Raw genomic sequence first — 12573 nt, 5'->3', positions numbered from 1 at the left:
GGCCACGCCGGCCTAGGGTTTGGTGGGCCTGTGCCCCCTCTCTGGCGGTTCTCGTGTGTTCTGGATGCTTCCGGGTAAAATAGGAACCTGGGCGTTGATTTCGTCCAATTCCGAGAATATTTCTTTACTAGGATTTCTGAAACCAAAAACAGCAGAAAACAAAGAATCGCACTTCGGCATCTTGTTAATAGGTTAGTTCCAGAAAATGCACGAATATGACATAAAGTGTGCATAAAACATGTAGATAACATCAATAATGTGGCATGGAACATAAGAAATTATCGATACGTCGGAGACGTATCATCATCCCCAAGCTTAGTTCTGCTCGTCCCGAGCAGGTAAAACGATAACAAAGATAATTTCTGGAGTGACATGCCATCATAACCTTGATCATACTATTTGTAAAGCATATGTAGTGAATGCAGCGATCAAAACAATGTATATGACATGAGTAAACAAGTGAATCATATAGCAAAGACTTTTCATGAATAGTACTTCAAGACAAGCATCAATAAGTCTTGCATAAGAGTTAACTCATAAAGCAATAATTCAAAGTAAAGGCATTGAAGCAACACAAAGGAAGATTAAGTTTCAGCGGTTGCTTTCAACTTGTAACATGTATATCTCATGGATATTGTCAACATAGAGTAATATAATAAGTGCAATAAGCAAGTATGTAGGAATCAATGCACAGTTCACACAAGTGTTTGCTTCTTGAGGTGGAGAGAAATAGGTGAACTGACTCAACATTGAAAGTAAAAGAATGGTCCTCCATAGAGGAAAAGCATCGATTGCTATATTTGTGCTAGAGCTTTGATTTTGAAAACATGAAACAATTTTGTCAACGGTAGTAATAGAGCATATGTATCATGTAAATTATATCTTACAAGTTGCAAGCCTCATGCATAGTGTACTAATAGTGCCCGCACCTTGTCCTAATTAGCTTGGACTACCGTATCATCGCAATACACATGTTTTAACCAAGTGTCACAATAGGGTACCTCCATGCCGCCTGTACAAAGGTCTAAGGAGAAAGCTCGCATTTTGGATTTCTCGCTTTTGATTATTCTCAACTTAGACATCCATACCGGGACAACATGGACAACAGATAATGGACTCCTCTTTAATGCATAAGCATGTGGCAACAATTATTATTCTCATATGAGATTGAGGATATATGTCCAAAACTGAAACTTTCACCATGGATCATGGCTTTAGTTAGCGGCCCAATGTTCTTCTCTAACAATATGCACGCTCTAACCATAAGGTGGTAGATCGCCCTTACTTCAGACAAGACGAACATGCATAGCAACTCACATGAAATTCAACAAAGAGTAGTTGATGGCGTCCCCAGTGAACATGGTTATCGCACAACGAGCAACTTAATAAGAGATAAAGTGCATAAGTACATATTCAATACCACAATAGTTTTTAAGCTATTTGTCCCATGAGCTATATATTGTAAAGGTGAAGAATGGAAATTTAAAGGTAGCACTCAAGCAATTTACTTTGCAATGGCGGAGAAATACCATGTAGTAGGTAGGTATGGTGGACACAAATGGCATAGTGGTTGGCTCAAGTATTTGGATGCATGAGAAGTATTCCCTCTCGATACAAGGTTTAGGCTAGCAAGGTTATTTGAAACAAACACAAGGATGAACTGGTGTAGCAAAACTCACATAAAAGATATATTGTAAACATTATAAGAATCTACACCGTCTTCCTTGTTGTTCAAACTCAATACTAGAAATTATCCAGACCTTAGAGAAACCAAATATGCAAACCAAATTTTAGCATGCTCTATGTATTTCTTCATTAATGGGTGCAAAGCATATGATGCAAGAGCTTAAACATGAGCACAACAATTGCCAAGTATCACATTACCCAAGACATTAATAGCAATTACTACATGTATCATTTTCCAATTCCAACCATATAACAATTTAACAAAGAAGAAACTTCGCCATGAATACTATGAGTAAAGCCTAAGGACATACTTGTCCATATGCAACAGCGGAGCGTGTCTCTCTCCCATACAGTGAATGCTAGGATCCATTTATTCAAACAAAAACAAAAACAAAAACAAACCGACGCTCCAAGCAAAGCACATAAGATGTGACGGAATAAAAATATAGTTTCAGGGGAGGAACCTGATAATGTTGTCGATGAAGAAGGGGATGCCTTGGGCATCCCCAAGCTTAGACGCTTGAGTCTTCTTGATATATGCAGGGGTGAACCACCGGGGCATCCCCAAGCTTAGAGCTTTCACTCTTCTTGATCATAGTATATCATCCTCCTCTCTTGACCCTTGAAAACTTCCTCCACACCAAACTCGAAACAAACTCATTAGAGGGTTAGTGCATAATCAAAAACTCACATGTTCAGAGGTTACAAAATCATTCTTAACACTTCTGGACATTGCTCAAAGCTACTGGAAGTCAATGGAACAAAGAAATCCATCCCACATAGCAAAAGAAACAATGCAAAATAAAAGGCAGAATCTGTCAAAACAGAACAGTCCGTAAAGACGAATTTTAAAAGGGCACCAGACTTGCTCAAATGAAAATGCTCAAATTGAATGAAAGTTGCGTACATATCTGAGGATCACTCACGTAAATTGGCATAATTTTCTGAGTTACCTACAGAGAATTTTGCCCAGATTCGTGACAGCAAAGAAATCTGTTTCTGCGCAGTAATCCAAATCTAGTATGAACTTTTCTATCAACGACTTTACTTGGCACAACAAAACACAAAACTAAGATAAGGAGAGGTTGCTACAGTAGTAAACAACTTCCAAGACACAAATATAAAACAAAGTACTGTAGCAAAATAATACATGGGTTATCTCCCAAGAAGTTCTTTCTTTATAGCCATTAAGATGGGCTCAGCAGTTGTAATGATGCACTCGCAACAAATAGTATTTGAAGCAAAAGAGAGCATCAAGAGGCAAATTCAAAACACATTTAAGTCTAACATGCTTCCTATGCATAGGAATCTTGTAAATAAACAAGTTCATGAAGAGCAAAGTAACAAGCATAGGAAAACTAGACAAGCTCAACTTCAAAATTTTAAGCATATAGAGAGGTGTTTTAGTAACATGAAAATTTCTACAACCATATTTTCCTCTCTCATAATAACTTTCAGTAGCATCATGAGCAAACTCAACAATATAACTATCACATAAAGCATTCTTATCATGAGTCTCATGCATAAAATTATTACTCTCCACATAAGCATAATCAATTTTATTAGATGTAGTGGGAGCAAATTCAACAAAGTAGCTATCATTATTATTCTCATCAAGTGTTGGAGGCATAGTATAATCACAACAAAATTTACTCTCCATAGTAGGTGGCACCAAAAGACCACTATCATTATAATCATCATATATGGGAGGCAAAGTATCATCAAAGAAAATTTTCTCCTCAATGCTTGGGGGACTAAAAAGATCATGAAAACCAGCTTCCCCAAGCTTAGAACTTTCTATATCATTATCAACAATGGTGTTCAAAGCGTTCATACTAATATTACTACCAGCATGCAAATAAGATTCCATAGGTTTTTTTAATTTTCGCATCAAACAATCCATGTTTTAAATCAGGAAATAGAATAAGAAGCTCATTCTTGTCCATTATGCCAAACTAGTGTAAACAAGAAACAAAAAGATGCAATTGCAGGATCTAAAGGAAATAGCTTCGAGTACTTACAACGGCGGAAATAGCTTGGTAGCCGAGATCCGGAGTGTGAGTACCTTTTACCTTTCCTCCCCGGCAACGGCGCCAGAAAATAGTCTTGATATCTACGCCCCCCTCCTTTTCCTGTAGACAGTGTTGGGCCTCCATGAGCAGAGGTTTGTAGGACAGCAGCAAGTTTCCCTTAAGTGGATCACCCAAGGTTTATCGAACTCAGGGAGGAAGAGGTCAAAGATATCCCTCTCATGCAACCCTGCAACCACAAAGCAAGAAGTCTCTTGTGTCCCCAACACACCAAATAGGTGCACTAGTTCGGCGAAGAGATAGTGAAATACAGGTGGTATGAATATATATGAGCAAGAGTAACGGTGCGCGAAAATAGCTTGCTGGCGTGTAGTTGATGGTGGTAGTATTGCAGCAGTAGTAACGCAGTAAAACATTAAACAAGCAGCGATAGCAGTATTTAGGAACAAGGCCTAGGGATTACACTTTTACTAGTGGACACTCTCAACATTGATCACATAACAGAATAGATAAATGCATACTCTACACTCTTGTTGGATGATGAACACATTGCGTAGGATTACACGAACCCTCAATGCCGGAGTTAACAAGCTCCACAATTCAATGTTCATATTTAAATAACCTTAGAGTGCATGAAAGATCTATTCGACTAAACCAAGTACTAACATAGCATGCACACTGTCACCTTCATGCTTATGTAGGAGGAATAGTACACATCAATACTATCATAGCAATAGTTAACTTCATATTCTACAAGAGATCATGATCATAGCATAAACCAAGTACTAACACGGATGCACACACTGTCACCATTACACCGTGTAGGAGGAATAAAACTACTTTAATAACATTGCTAGAGTAGCACATAGATAAATTGTGATACAAAATACATTGCAATCATAAAGAGATATAAATAAGCACTTCACTATGCCATTCATAACAGTGAATAAGTATTCTGTGAAATATAGCCTAAGAGACCCACACGGTGCACACACTGTCACCTTTACACACGTGGGACAAGGAGTCTACGGAGATCACATAAGTAAAATTCACTTGACTAGCATAATGACATCTAGATTACAAGCATCATCATATGAATCTCAATCATGTAAGGCAGCTCATGAGATTATTGTATTGAAGCACATAGGAGAGAGATGAACCACATAGCTACCGGTACAGCCCCGAGCCTCGATGGAGAACTACTCCCTCCTCATGGGAGCAGCAGCGGTGATGAAGATGGCGGTGGAGATGGCAGCGGTGTCGATGGAGAAGCCTTCCGAGGGCACTTCCCCGTCCCGGCGGCGTGCCGGAACAGAGACTCCTGTCCCCCAGATCTTGGCTTCGCGATGGCGGCGGCTCTGGAAGGTTTTCTCTGGTTTCGTCGAACGTATCAGGGTTTTCGCGACGGAGGCTTTAAATAGGCGAAGAGGCGGCGCCAGAGGGTCGAAGGGGTGCCCACACCATAGGGTGGCGCGGGTCCCCCCTGGCCGCGCCGGCCTAGGGTTTGGTGGGCCTGTGCCCCCTCTCTGGCGGTTCTCGTGTGTTCTGGATGCTTCCGGGTAAAATAGGAACCTGGGCGTTGATTTCGTCCAATTCCGAGAATATTTCTTTACTAGGATTTCTGAAACCAAAAACAGCAGAAACAAAGAATCGGCACTTCGGCATCTTGTTAATAGGTTAGTTCCAGAAAATGCACGAATATGACATAAAGTGTGCATAAAACATGTAGATAACATCAATAATGTGGCATGGAACATAAGAAATTATCGATACGTCGGAGACGTATCAGAGCTCCACAAACACAGGAGGCTCCCAACACCCTATGGGGCTAGCACAACTCCAATCTAGCCTCCATAGGAGCACTTCCTCCAAGATCCCACAATAGGAACCCTAACTCCAAGATCCACTAAGGACTAGATGGTATTGGTGAAATCTCTCTTGGTAGAACTATAGATCGGGGCCTCCTCCACCACTCATCAAAGTTTGGGAAAGATTGGTTGGGTAGGTGGGGAGATCCTCAAGGTTTCGGCTCAGCAACAATGGAGGAGAGAGAAGGAGAAGAGATAAAATCGAGCTGGAGAAGAAGGGACACTTTTATAGGCTCCCCCAAATCCAACCGTTATTTGCAGATCCTGCACAACCGGCACTACCGCTTGGGCAAGCGGTAGTACCGCTCTGGGTTTGAAATCTGCCCACAGATTCGCCACGTGGGCTCGAAGCGGTAGTACCGCTGGTGGTACCGCCATGGCCTCTGCGAGTCCCGGACTCCATCCGGTACCTTGGCGGTACCGGAGCGGTACTGCCGTAACTCAAGTTACGGTACCAAAGCGGTACCATGTAGGAACTACCGCTTGAGAGTGGTACTTCCGCTCGTGGTACTTTGCTCTGTGGGCTTTTCTGCGTGCAATTCCCAGAGAGGTACTTCAGGCCGGTACCAATAGGGTAGCGGTACTACCGCAACTGGTACCGGTAGTACCGATTAGGCAGATTCTGCATCTCCTCTTTCCCTCTCCAACCACGTCACCTCACGACACACACACAAAACCAGAAAACCTATAAGCTACGCTTGAGTCTTCTGATCATGATGTGTTCAACGAGGGCACCGTGCACCTGCAAATCTAACAAAGACAATCTATGCACACGGGTAAATTCATTCAAGTGTTGTTATCAAACACACAAAACACGAGGTATAGACTTTGCTCTTTCACAAGGGGAACCTACACATATGCAAACCGTTAGAGGTACACACATGTGCCACTATACATACCATATTACAAATGGCCAAGGTCTTACTGTGTCTGTGTCGCCTATGCCGCTCATGGTACGCTAATGGATATGCTCGATCGCACTACAAAATTTGTTGGTTTCAAGTTGGATGAACCCCCATCCCTTTTTAATTGATACATGGCCGTGATCTCTGTGAAATTTTAAGGGAGCTAGTTGCCTACACTTATTGAAATCTTGGGTAACATTTGAAAGGACACGGATGTCACCAAGAGGGGGTGAATAGGTAGTCTATTTTTTTATGATAATGGCTTGAATAAATGTGGAATAAAACTAGCATTTAATTTGTCAAGCACAAAACCTATATAACTAGGGTTCACCTATGTGCACCAACAACTTATGCTAAGCAAGAAAAGAAACTCTGTGATAGAAATATATATAACTTCAAGCACGAAGGCTGTCACAATTTAAAGTGAATAAGTGAAGAGCTTGTGTATAGAAATAAACGAGGCACGTGGAGACGATGATGTGTCCTGAAGTTAACACTCTTGCGAGTGCTATTCTCCGTTGGAGTGGCGTGGAGGCCAAAGTTTCCCAAACGCCACAAAGACCTCACTGTATTCTCCTCGAGCCTTCCCAGCAAAAGGGAAGTCCTCAATCCACTTTGGAACCTTGAGGGTGGTCACCGAACCCGTACAAGCTTGCGGAAATATCCACAACTTAATTGGATGCTCACATGAAATCGCCACGAAGGCCTCACACTTGACGAATCCCAACAAATTAATTGGATGCCCCAAGAACACCACTAATACACAAAGTCGTCTAGGGTCCAAGGACCCAAGAGGAACAAGCTTCGGGTACAAGCACGTGGAGGAAATATCTGACAAACTTTCACCTCCACGTATCACCACGAAGAACTCAAACCGATGAACCAAATGCAATGGCAAGAACCTCACTCTCAAATTCCACCAAAGTTGCATAAGCTATTGGGGATAAAGGAGGAAGAACAAAGGATGAGAACACAAATTTCTCCAAGATCTAGATCTAAAGGGTTCCCTCACAAAGATAGGGGTTGGTTGGTGAATATGTTGATTTATGGTGCTATATGTGTTTAGGTCCAAACATAAAGCATTGCAATGAGATAGAGATGAGGGATCAACAAAAGTAACTCATTATCAACATTGCAATGTTCACCAGCACTCACCTAAGCATTTCCTTGTGTCTTACCACACACTGGTCAAGCGGATGAAAGTTCATCACGGTTGGAGGTAGAAGGAATACAATCATCCTCGATAATCTTGGACACGCCATATTTATCATGAACTTTGTCCATAACTCATGAGGCTCCGAAAAAACATGATTGAGAAAGTAACTACATTGGTCAAAGCATTAACAAGAACATTAGAAGCTTGAGCATTGAGATATAAGTTTTTCTTATCCTCACAAAATAGATATAGGGAATCCATTGGAAGAGAAAATCTATATCTACAATTTGCTACATATATGGGTCCATAGCCCGAAAATTACTAAGCATGTGAATTTTTCATACATCATAGTGTGTGACATCATATATAAAAGTGTCATCCTGCACTAATCATGTAGTCGACATCTTTACTCTCAAGGTGGTGAAGCCTAAGAATGATAGACCTTGTTCTGAGACCAACTGAAAGGACACATATGCCACCTAGAGGGGTGAAAAGGTGGTTTATTTTTTTACGATAATGGCTTGAACAAATGCAAAACAAAACTACCATTTAATTTGTGGAGCACAAAACCTATATAAATATTACCAATGCGAACCAACAACTTATGCTAAGGAAACCAAACAACTATGTGATAACAGGATATATAACTTCAAGCACAAAGGCTATAACAAAGTAAAGTGCATAAGTAAAGAGCTAGGGTATAAAAATAATAGAGGAGCACATAGACGATGATGTATTCCTAAGTTCGGATGAAATATTTCTTGGTAGTTGTTTGTATCTTAACCATGCGAGGAGTTATAGCTTGTGGTTACTTTCATGGCAAGCTCTAGTTCATCAAAAATGGATTGCGTATGGAGAACTTGTTGCATTTTGATGTTGGAGTTTCATCGATTCTTATATGAGGGAGGTTCCTGATACATCTCAAATGTATCCACTTTCCCAAGCACTTTGCTCAATGAATTACTCCGGAATCTTACCATACTTGGATAAAAACTGTTGAATTTGACACTGTTTTTTTTAGCAAAGTCTCCTTTTTTTCCAAGTTTTCACAGGAAAATAAATCGGGGAAAAATATCACAGAAGTTTTTCACCAAAAGGAGGCACCTGGAGCTTTGGATCACGGGAGGGGAGCCACGAGGCCTGAACGAGGCCAGGTGGCGCGGCCCAACTTCTTGGCCGCGCCACCAGAGGCCGTTTGGCCCTTGATCGTCATCTCACCTCCCCCTTGACGAGGTGCCTTATATAACCTAAAAACTGACCCCCCTGGAAGGACACGACGTTTCGTAAAACAGAGCATCACCGAGACCATGATCTTCGTTTCGAGGCCCAGATTGATCTTGCTCTACACCCCGGAGAGAGGTATTTCGAGGGATTCTTTATCATCACCGCCACCGAGGTCATCACCAACCATCATGTACTCACTCTCCATATCACCATGAGTGAGTAGTTCTGTGCAGGTTTAGAGGTGGATGGGTTTTGGATGATATTGATCATGTAATCCTCCGTATATGTCGAGATTTTAGGTGTTCGTCTTGAAGATATTCTTGTATGAGTGTTCGTACACCTTTGTTATGTTTAATGCTTGTTACTAGGGCCCGAGTGACATGATTTCAGTACTGAACTTATATTGCTTTATCATATATATGAGGTTGGTATTTATCTGCGAGGTGTATCACTTGTTATTATGTTGATCCTGCGAATCCCTAGGTGACAAGTGGGGAAAAACAAAGGTGAGATGTAGTAATTTCGAGGGTTATGTGTGTTCATGAATCTTAATGTTTTGTTCCAGTCTATTCGGAAGGGTAGACCTTAATTGCTTGCAGTTCCAAGTTGGCCCCGGTGAAATGGGCAAGCTGGACAAAAGATGTTATGCAAATTCTCTTAGTTAGTATGCATAACTATATTTGGACCACACACCTACACACAACTGAATTAGAGATGAGTGTTATGTTAGTTGGATTACAGTACATGATCAATATCATCCATATATCACCCAATTGTTGCATCATGCCTACACTTTTAGCCACTGCAAGTTTCACATTACTACTTACGGTGAAAACTAGAAATCTGCTGCTTCTGTTTAATGCTTTCTTTTACTGCTTTGAATCAACTGCTATAAAATCACCACTTGCTTTGTGAGTTTATTGATATACAGGTGTGGTTGAGAGTGACGTCTCAATTGCTAAATTCTTATTGTTATTCTTGTCTTCCCCTTAAGTCGAACTATAAATTTGGGTAATACTTCCCATCGAAGATTTCAGCGATCCCTTATACTTGTGGGTATCAAGACATTTTCTGGCGCTGTTGCTGGGGAATCTAGCTTTATTGGTAAGACAACTTGTTATAATTTACTTGATGCACTTATTTGTTTCTCATCATGGTAAATAATAAGGAACCTGCTAAGAAGGTTACCATGCCCTCCACTACAAGGAAAGGTACTGATTTACCTTCTAGACCACATTTTTTGCCTCAAGTTGCTATTACTCCTACTACTAGAAAGAAAGTTATTGCTCATACTAGTTTTCCATTATCCATTATGCCAACTAGTAATGAAATATATTTGTTGGATGTTGATAAGGATAAAGAAGATACCCATGATTTATCCAACTCAATATTTGATGAAATTATGGAATCTGAATCTGAATATGATGAACTTTATGATGAACATTATAGATCTTTAAGTCCTAAAATATCAAATTCTAAAGAGGATAGTATCTTTACTGAAACTTTTATGAATGCCGACCTAGATGATTTGGATGAACATGAAGCTAGCTTAAGTTCTTGCTTAGAGGATTTATTTCCTAACGCTAGAAAAACTGAAGCTCCTGTGATTTATATTAAAGATAAAGACTATGAATTTAATGTTGATCCTGAGAAAATAGAGAGAGCTGAAGCTATTACATTTAATGGTAGAGAAGATGACTTCCTTGGGAATATTTAATAAATCTTTTTCGAGCTAGCAAATGTATTTGGAAATACTGAAATCCAAAGACGCTATTACTAATTGAAATTGTCTCCTTTCTCTTTTTGAGGTGAAGCAAAAGCTCGGTTTAATTCTTTAGAACCTAAGTCTATTACTAGTAAGGAAGCATGCATCTACTCGTTTTGTAGTAAATATTTTTCTGCTAGTAATATACATTCTTTGGTTGAAGAAATCATTCACTTCGCTCAAGGTGAACAAGAAAGTATTCCACAATCTTGGGGGGATTTAGTGCCCTTGAGAGGAAGTGTGCAACTCATGGTATAAAGGATAATAAATTAACTGATGTGTTTTTAATGGCTTAACTGAAGGATCTAGATCTTATCTAGACAGTATTGCAGGTAATATTTTCAGGGAAAGGACTGTGGAAGAAGCTAAGGAATTACTGAATAGCATCAAACAAAATCACGATGATTGACATATTGATGAGGATATTATATATGGAAGAGGTATTCATAAATTGTCCAATGAAGATATGAAGGAAGCTTCAAAGTCTCTCAAAGAGAAGGGCATTAAAACTTCTGAGTTGAAGAAATGCTCCAAAGATGGCTATAAATTTAATACTGATGGACCATGTTTTCCTATTCAAGTACATGACATAAACTCTGGCAAAGGTAATGAAGAGGTATCATTCCCTACTGAAGTTTCTTTTGTTAATGGTTCTACTTATGATAGAGGGAGTTTTGATTATGATATTAAAATGGACATATTGGAAAATTCTCGCAATATAGAAATTATTTATAAAAATCTGAGCTCTTGTGTAGATTCTCTTAAAATGTCTATCAAACATTATCATATGATGCATAATCAAGTTGAGCAAATGATTTCTCTTCAAAATAAATTGCATGAGAAGCTTCTTGATGAGAAAAGATAGTTTTGTGGAGTTAATACTAGATTAGGTTCAAGTACTCAGGTCCCTGATTATCCTGAAGGACATCCTAAGAGAAAAGAACAAGAAGCTGACAGGAACAAATCTATTGCATGGAAATCTCCCAATGAACATGAAGAGAATGATAATTCTGAAGATGAAGATAATGATGTATCTATTTCTGATGTTGAAACTGAAGATGAGAATAATGAAGAAAATGTGGAAATGTCTCAACCACAAGAAGAACCACATGAAGACATCGCTGATAAAGAACCTGAGCCAACAATAAATGAAGATCCCCAATCATGATAAAAATAAGAATAAGAAGGCTCCATCCCAACCAAGAGGTAAACAAAGGGATCCATGGGTTCATAGAACTATACCATATCCCCAAGAAGTAACTAAAACTCTAGACAATGAAATATTTGAGAAGTTTATTGATTTAATAAAGAGTATATATTTGCAAATTCCCCTTGTTGATGCTATTAAAATTCCTCCATACTCAAAGTATATGAAAGATATTGTTAACAGTAAGAGGAAAATACTTAATGAAGCTATTACTGCTGTCAACACCCGGATTTTTAAGTCCAGATGCCTATTATGCCATTCATCGCAATCCCAGGAATATTGTTTTTGCGAGACATAATAGATTAATATCACAACACATCATTTATTACAACGCATAATTGTCTTACAACACGGGATCACCTGATCCAGTCTCATTACAATACTAGTTGATCTATTGATCAATTACAAAACACATAGCGGAAGCGAAGTAGCGTAGTAGTAGTCCATCTATTCCACAGGCAACTGTTGACGTCAGGAGTGATCCTAGTTGTCGTAGACGTCCTGCTGTCCTTCTTTCGGGTTCTGGTGCTCCTCTTCATAGTCTGGCCATTTGAATAGCCAGGGACAAAGCCATGAGTACTTTAAAGTACTCGCAAACTAATACTAAGGTAAGCACTATCAACTATAGAAGGGGATGCTAAGCTCTAGTTTCATTTGCAGAAAGCCAGTTTTATTTCATAACCACTTTAATAATCAAAAACCTTCATTTGCTCAACTAACTCAAGTGGGAAC

The sequence above is a fragment of the Lolium perenne genome, chromosome 6 (genome assembly GCF_019359855.2).
Source record: "Lolium perenne isolate Kyuss_39 chromosome 6, Kyuss_2.0, whole genome shotgun sequence".
Classification (NCBI taxonomy): domain Eukaryota; kingdom Viridiplantae; phylum Streptophyta; class Magnoliopsida; order Poales; family Poaceae; genus Lolium; species Lolium perenne.
The sequence above is the reverse complement of the archived record's forward strand: the minus strand, read 5'-3'. Positions refer to the sequence as shown.